The sequence below is a fragment of the Amblyraja radiata genome, chromosome 3, assembly GCF_010909765.2.
Source record: "Amblyraja radiata isolate CabotCenter1 chromosome 3, sAmbRad1.1.pri, whole genome shotgun sequence".
NCBI classification, from domain to species: domain Eukaryota; kingdom Metazoa; phylum Chordata; class Chondrichthyes; order Rajiformes; family Rajidae; genus Amblyraja; species Amblyraja radiata.
The window spans coordinates 51,389,529-51,397,398 of record NC_045958.1 but is presented as its reverse complement, the minus strand read 5'-3'; positions in this window follow the sequence as shown (position 1 = coordinate 51,397,398).

Here is a 7,870-nt window from a genome sequence, read left to right as displayed (position 1 = left end):
GCTGACCTATTATTCCCTCTCAACCTAATTTTCCTGCCTTCTCACCATACCCCATGGCACCCCTGTCATCTCTTGCTGCCATAGAGCATGGACTGGATATATATATATATATATATATATATATATGTGTGTGTGTGTGTGTATGTGTCTGTGTGTGTATGTGTCTGTGTGTGTGTGTGTATTTATGTTTTCTAAGTACGTATATATCTATATAATTAAAAGTGTCATCTTGACCACTTCCTGTTTGCACTGTGCTTCAATTTTAGACTAAATGCTACTACATATGGCTGTGATTTTTTGGCCATCTTAGAGTCCTCCAAGAGGATGGAGATACCACAATGGTACTACATCTCTGATATATACCGTGAGGCCAACTTTAAGCTTAGTAGTGATGATGTAAAATGTGCACTTTGTGACAAGAGTTGAATCTATATTTGAAAGCCAGTTCCAGGAACCTCCTCCTATTAAAAAATCCTGCTTTAAGCTTAGTAGTGATGATGTAAAATGTGCACTTTGTGACAAGAGTTGAATCTATATTTGAAAGCCAGTTCCAGGAACCTCCTCCTATTAAAAAATCCTGCACAGGCCCTGAGGATTTTTCCATTGATGAAAAATAAAAGACTTATTAGTGTTTAAAAAATCTTGAGATTCTCTCTCCTGTCAATCACCACCATGAAGGCCACGGCCCTTCCGGTGGGAGGGGGGAGGGACTATAAAACCCGGAAGTGTGGGCATGGCTCAGTCTGTCTGCAAGATGGCGAGGGGGAGGTCACGACTCTCTGTCTGAGCTGGGGAACTACAGAACACTGTGAGTATGCAATGTACTTGAATAAATGATTTGTTAGCCATTAATGAAAATTAAATGAGTTGTTTGGCCTGCCCTGTGCTTGAAACTGCAATGGCAATTGAAATGAAGTGAAAATGCAATCAGCTGTTTGTCTTGAGCCTGCCATGTGCTTGAAACTGCAATGGCAATGGAAATGTAGTGAAAATGCAATGAGCTGGTTGGCTTGAGCCTGTCCTGTGCTTGAAAGTGCAATGGCAATGGAAATGAAGTGAAAATGCAATCAGCGGCTTGGCTTGGCCTGCCCTGTGCTTGAAACTGCAATGGCAATGGAAGTGAAATGAAAATGTAATGGACTATTCGGCCTGCCCTGTGCTTGAAACTGCAATGCAATTGGAAATTAAATGAAATGAATTGTTTGGCCTGCCTGAAACCATTAATTTCGGCCCATAAGGCCCATATTAGCCGAGAAACCAGTCCGTTTTGCCCAAAATGCCCGTATTAGCCCAGGAGGAGCATTGTGGCCCAAATGGCCCCTGCCAGGCTAGGAAAAGTCCAGAAAAAAGTGCCTTTCACTGAGATTTCACTCAGGTTTTTTTTTAAAGAGCCCCTTTGGCCCATCAGGCCTGTACTAGCCCAGGACTCCCTTCGGTCCATCAGTAAGTATTCCCCCTGCAAGTATTAAACCTCACCCCAGTATTTATCTCCCTCCCTTCATTTGCTCCCTGTGAGATCCAAGCCAGGATAGACTTTCCTCCTTCATTGTTGTGATCTGCAGAAAAAGATGACAAATGTCTAAAATTGATTCTCCACTCTCTCCCCCTTCTCTCTCACAGAGTCTCTCACCTGTCTTGGGCAGAATTTCTGGCAGTTTCTGAGCTGCCAGCCCACCAGGCCTGAGTGACTGAGCTGCCAGCCCACCAGGCCTGTGTGAATGAGCTGCCAGCCCACCAGGCCTGAGTGACTGAGCTGACATCCCAAGAATCCATTCGGCCCACAATGTCCATAGTAGCCCTCTGGAAACCAGTCCCTTTGGTTCACAACACCCATAATAGTGCTCCAGAAAGCCCCCCCCCCCCCCCCCCCACCACTGGCCAGCAATATTGGAATTGGTGGCGAGGTGGAATATTGCGTTGGGGACCAGCCCTCCCGTGTGAACATGGAACCCAACGGGTCCCACTTAGTCTAGTCTATATATATGTGTGTGTGTGTGTGTGTGTGTGTGTGTGTGTGTGTGTGTGTGTGTGTGTGTGTGTGTGTGTGTGTGTGTGTGTGTGTGTGTGTGTGTGTGTGTGTGTGTGTGTGTGTGTGTGTGTGTGTGTGTGTGTGTATTTGTGAGTATGTGTATTACTGTTTATTATGTTTACATATTCTTTTGTCCTGCAGCAAGTAAGAATTTCATTGTTCTGTCTAGGACATATGACAATAAAACATTCTTAACTCTCTTAATGTTGGGACTGTTGTCCAGGGAGAGGATACTCATGTGAGTTTGCTAATTCAGGCAGTGGAACTGAAGAGTTTTGCAGGGACTGCAGTATCTCTCCAGTGCTTACTTAGTGGTCCTTGACTCAGGATCATAGGACCATGACAGCCTGGCAACATAATCTTTGTGTGGAATTTGAAGTCTTGACCTTCAATGCATTTGCCTGAGCTGCCCGATAGTGTTGCTTGTGCACATGAGGAGGTTTCTGGGTTATTGAGCGTTGGCTCCTGAGGGGCAACAGAATGGCTGAGCTAGTAGAGCACCAGCGTCCTGAGTTCAATCCCAGCCTTGGGTGCTGTTTGTGTAGAGTTTACATGTTCTCCCTGTGACCATATGGGTTTCTGAATGGTCCATTTTTCACCCAAATTCCAAAGACATGTATGCTGGTGGATTAATTGCCACTGTAACTTGCCCCATAGTGTGTAGGCCTATGGTAGAATTTGAAGAGGAATTTCTGGGATGAATGTAGGAATAGTATAAATGGGTGGTTGATGGTTAGCACAGACTCATAGGATTGAGGGTTGAGGGAATAATCTTTCTATGATTCTATGACTTTATTTGGGAAAAACTCCATGTTTTCCAGGTCTGATCGAGAGCCTTGATTGTCCAAAGGCTGTAGTGTTTAACAATGACAATTTGGTAGTTTGTAAGACCCCCTTTCTTTTAAGTCTTTGAAGAATGGTCAAAGACGTCTTGGAGTTTAGCATCTAAACATGAGCATGAGCAGCATTGTGAGTGAGTATGCAGTGACTTCTGCTTTGGAGTGAAGTTAAGCAGTTTCCAATTCACCTACAAAGCTTGTTGCAGGAGATGTGTAGTATTACAGCAACACATTTCAGTTTAGTTTATTGTCATGTGAAACGCTTTTTTTTGCCTGCTATCCAGTCAGTGGAAAGACAATACATGCTTACAATTGAGCCATTTACAGATGGATTGAGAAGTCAATCACACACCAAGATAGTGTGCACCTGAAAGCTGAAGTCCAACAGAGAGCCCTAACTTAAAGAACAGATGCTGGATGGGCAGACACTGGATATGACACCTCACTGACAGCCATGACGTACATGGATTCTTCAGCATCATTACTGACCATCTACAGGCCAAACACTGGAGGGCTCCCCAAGCTGAGAGAGAACTGAGGAAAGCTTGAAAAACTTGTCAGCATCCACTAGAAAAAGAATGATGCAGAAACTACAACTGTGGCCCCGTGCTTGACATGAGCATCTGTTTCTTCCTCGTACAGCAAACCATCAAGTCCAGCCTTTCCAGACCAACGATGTCAAAAGAACACATGGGCTGTGTAGCAGCAACACTATCTGCTGTGACATTGTGCCACTTTAAATGGGACATGGGTACATTGGTGGCACAGCAGTTACACTACTGCACTAATGATCCAAACTATGGACTAAGATCTGGAGATTTGGGTTCAAATTCCACCATGGTTGTTGTAGGAATTAAATTCAGTGAATCATTTTGAAACTAGTCTAGTAAAGAAGACTGCAGAAACTACTGTATTGTTGTAAAGACTCGACTTACCTGTGAAGGCCCTTCAGTGGAAGAGTTATTTTTCCATCTATCCGAATGATATAAAAGAGGACAATTTTGGTGCACAGTTCACCCCTCAGCTCCCCTCAGCCTTCCCCACTCCAAGGTAAACAAACCCAACACATCCAATCTTTCTGCATAACTGCAACATTCCATCCCAAGCAACTTTCTGGTAAATCCCCTCTGCAAACTATCACGTCCTTTCTACAATGTCGCGATCAGATCCACATATAATGCCCCAGGTGTGGCCTAATTAGAGCTTTATACAGTTTCATCATGACCTCCATGCTCTTATATTCCGTGCACTGTCTAATATAAGGCAGTATTCCATATGGTACACAAAAATGCTGGAGAAACTCAGCGGGTGAGGCAGCATCTATGGAGCGAAGGAAATAGGCAGGAGGAGAACTTCTTCAAAGTAGGCATACCTTGAGGAGGCCTATTCCTTCGCTCCATAGATGCTGCCTCACCCGCTGAGTTTCTCCAGCATTTTTGTCTACCTTCGATTTTCCAGCATCTGCAGTTCCTTCTTAAACAGTATTCCATATGCCTTCATTACCACCTTATCTGCCTGTGCTGCCACCTTTAGGAATCTGTGCACGTGTACACCAATGTCCTCTGCTCCTCAATACATTCTAAGCCCCAATATTCTCTATTGGAGCCGCCTTTCCTCGACACCCTTCATCCCCCTCCGAGACGCAGGGAGGCGTGTCCTGTACGGGCTCCTCCTCCACACCCTGCACTTCCTCGCCCTGGTCCACCGTCCAGACACCAAGTGGTGGTCGGTGTTGCCTTCCGGTCGTGGGGGGGTCCCCGGTGGGGGTCCCTCTATGCAGGGATTCTCCCCCTCTACATTGGGGACCTGGGTTGGAGGGTATTGCACCGAGGTGTTCCTTGCAACTTGTTTCTCTCGCGGTTCACAGACTCGCCAGCCGCCTCCCACTTTTGCGGGCTGGAAGAATCTGTGTACCACGTGTATATGGAGTGCATGAGGCTGCAGCCACTGTTTGAATACTTAAAGGGGCTGCTCCTTGCCTTCTGGCTGAAGATGTCCTGGTTGGGTTGCTCCTGGGCCTGGCCAAGCTGGCCATCCGTGAGTCAAGGCACCAGGCGGTGGAGGGCTCTACCCGAGCCGGCTGCCTGCCCCTTTTCCGGGGATACGTCCGTGCCCGGGTGCGGTTAGAAAGGGAATACGCCCTGTCCACGGGCACCCTGGGGGAGTTCCGGGACCACTGGGCTCCGCAGGGTGTTGAATGCATCCTTGACAAGGAGTGTAAGATAATTGTACAGAAGTTTATTAAGGATATTTGTTTTGTATTGTATTATGGTGGTGGGATCTGATTTGTTTTATTGTAGTGTAATATTATTTTTTAATAATTGAATACATTTTTTGAATTAAAAAAAAAACCTCTATTGGTGTACATTCATTCTACCCTTATTAGACCTCCCAAAGTGCAGCATATCACACTCCTGAGGAGTACATTTCATCTGCCATTGTTCTGTACATGTCACTGTGAGGACCTGAAAACTCCACACAAATTATAGGAAAGATATTGTTGTTATAGGAAAGATATTGTCAAGCTTGAAAGGGTTCAGAGAAGATTTTTGAGGATGTTGCCAGGACTAGAGGGTCTGAGCTATAGGGAGAGGTTGAGTAGGCTGGGTCTCTATTCCTTGGAGCACAGGAGGATGAGGGGTAATCTTACAGAGCTGTATAAAATCATGAGAGGAATAGATTGGGTATATGCACAGAATCTCTTGCCCAGAGTAGGGGAATCGAGGACCAGAGGACAAAGGTTCAAATTGAAGGGGAAAAGATTTAATAGGTATCTGAGGGGTAACATTTTTACATAGAGGGTGATGGGTGTATGGAACAAGCTGCTAGAGGAGGTAGTTGAGGCTGGGACTATCCCAACGTTTAAGAAACAGTTTGACAGGTACAGGGATAGGACATGTTTGGAGGGATGTGAACCAAGCGCAGGCAGATGGGAATAGTGTACTATAGCTGGGACATGTTGGTTGGTGTGGGCAAGTTGGGCCGAAGGGCCTGTTTCCACATAGTCACTCTATGACTCTATGACAAACAGCACCAGAGGTCAGGATTAAACACTGCTGGCTGAAGCTGCATGTCAGCAGTTCTATTAGCAGCATCATTGTGTGGCCTTCAATCTGCCATTCTAATCTGCTCTGGTCTAGTTATGACCTTACCTAAGTGGTTGACCCTGTAATGATCCAGAAAACCACTCAATTCAAAGGCATCAGGATGAGCAATAAATGCTGACCTTGCCAGTGATGCATAGTTCTATGAGGAATGTAACTGTTTTGAGATGAATAAATGATTTCTAAACAAATTTGCTTAGAATATTGGAAAGACAGATGGTAGGTGTAAATTAAAATGCAAGTTGGAAAAATACAATGTGATACAGTATTTTGGGGGGTTGAATGAAGAAAATAAATATTTACATTTTCAATAAATAAAATAATCGGTTTACAAATCTTAAAAAATTGAAGGGCAGGTTAATAAAGTTGCATCTATGAGGGGCATAGATTGGGTGTATGTGCATTGTCTTTTCCCTGGGGTTGGAAAATCAAGAATTAAAAGAGGTTAAGGGGAGAAAGGAAAGATTTATTAGGAACCAGGGGCAACTTTTTCACACAGAGGGTGGTGAGTATATGCCAGTGGAGGTATTTGAGGCAGGTACAATAACACAATTTAAAAAACATTTAGTCAGATAAATAGATAGGAAGGTTTATAGACATATGGGCCCATCACAGCCAAATGGGACTAGTTTAGATGGTGTTCCTTGGTCGGCCTAGCTGAGTTGGACTGAAGAGCCTGTATCACACACACATGCAGTGTGAGTCCATGACTCTAAATGACAAAATACCTTTTACCAGTGGTAACTGAATAACTAAAGAATATGTTTAAAATCAACATCAAAAAGACAAAGATCAGTAGATTTTTAATGCAGTATGTTGATATGCCATGAATTGTCTGACCAGGAATTGTGACGGAAGTAAAATTCATAATATTGTTTCAATAGGTAATGGATGAGTGATAAAAAAAAGAAAAGCATATATGAGAATGACAGAAAAAGTAATAACTTCATTTTTGGAGCCAGGTACAGAAGTAATGAGTCAAAACATTAATTTACACTGTAACACTGTCAATGTTACGTTCTTTCATTAAAACATTATTCTGTGTAAAGCAGAATTTTTACTACGGTGAAAAAATGGGCTTTATTATGATTAAACAGTTATGAGCAGAAATTAAGAAACTGAGGTTATTATGTGTGAGTGTGTGTGAGTGAGTGTATGTGTGTGAGTGTGTGAATCTGTGAGTGTGTGCATGTGTGAGTGAATGCATGCGTGTGAGTGTGCGTGTGTGTGTGAGTGTGTGTGTGAGGTGGAGGGTGTGTGTGTGTGTGTGTGTGTGTGTGTGCGCGCGTGCGCATGTGTGCGTGCGTGTGTGTGTTGGTGGAGATGTGGAATATTGCGTTGGGGGACCAGCCCTCCCGTGTAAAGCTGGGACCCAACCTGTCCCACTTAGTCTAGTACTACTTAGATGTCTGAGGATAAATTTCTCCACCCTCCAAATCCACATTTTGTTCCACCTGCCACACCTCCCTTATCTAAATTCTTCAGAGAGTGAGAGAGAGGGAGAGTGAGAGTGAGAGACATAAGATACGGCACGGAAACAGGCCCTTCGTCCCTCCAGGTTAATGTCAGCCATCCATGAATCTAGTTTTATCCCTCCAGATCCTGCCCCCCACCACATGGAAATTTCCAGAGGGCAGTTAAACTATCGGCCCACACGCCTTTAGTGGAACTCAACCAGGGAAATTGATGAAAGGGTAGGATTCTTGTGGCCAAAGCTTGTAGTTCAATGATATTATCTGGAATATTAAAGGTTGTCTTCTGCTGATGTTGAGTACATTAGTCATGGAATATAATCTCTTGGTCACTCACCCTGTCCCTGCCTTTGTCTCATCAAGCAAGAAACCACCCTATTTATTACTAAAAGTAATTGAGCTGAAACTTTAACCCCGATCTTTATA